This window comes from Penaeus monodon, chromosome 28 (genome assembly GCF_015228065.2).
Source record: "Penaeus monodon isolate SGIC_2016 chromosome 28, NSTDA_Pmon_1, whole genome shotgun sequence".
Lineage (NCBI taxonomy): Eukaryota > Metazoa > Arthropoda > Malacostraca > Decapoda > Penaeidae > Penaeus > Penaeus monodon.
This window is the reverse complement of record NC_051413.1, coordinates 33695765-33696313: the sequence shown is the minus strand read 5'-3', so window position 1 is coordinate 33696313 and position 549 is coordinate 33695765. Positions and strand designations below refer to the sequence as shown.

Here is a 549-nt window from a genome sequence, read left to right as displayed (position 1 = left end):
TGATTGCACTGCCGAACCTCGCCCGACCCCCATGCACTGTCTTCGGCCTGTCTATCGTGTGTCTTCACCTCTGACTTTCACCCCATGGCGTGAGAGGTCACGGTCAGAAAACCCAAAGTCTTTTGTATGAGAGTCGGGGCCGTCCAGCCTTGCGTGGTCAAAGGGGGAATATGGAAGGGGAAGGATAAAGGAATAGATATTAAAACCATGCTTGTGTGCATAGGTATTGAAACGTGCGGTCCGAGGCATTCCCGGTACGAAAGCCGAATGAATATCTGTGATGTGAAATATACCGTTATGTTTCCTGTTTTAGCATGTAAATGTTTATATAATCATGTTCGTTTAGGAATTTACTTGTACTCAATGAAACAGCTGGTTATCTTTCTAACTGTAGCTTTTAGCAGAGACGTCATTGATGCAAAGTAATGAAATGTGGCACTCTGTGACCGTAGAGATATGTGCTCTTACATGTGCTGTTCGGTCTTACGTATTGTTTTTTGCATTTGATGCAGTTTGTAGTATTAACTTTTTATGTGTTTGCTAGTGCAT

At 43.2% G+C, this 549-nt stretch overlaps 1 protein-coding gene across 1 annotated transcript in view; it reads left to right on the top strand.

The window, feature by feature from the left end:
• The window catches only part of LOC119591519 (sodium channel protein para-like), a gene marked incomplete in the record, with an annotated part of 263120 nt that overhangs the window by 42929 nt on the left and 219642 nt on the right, over positions 1-549 (top strand).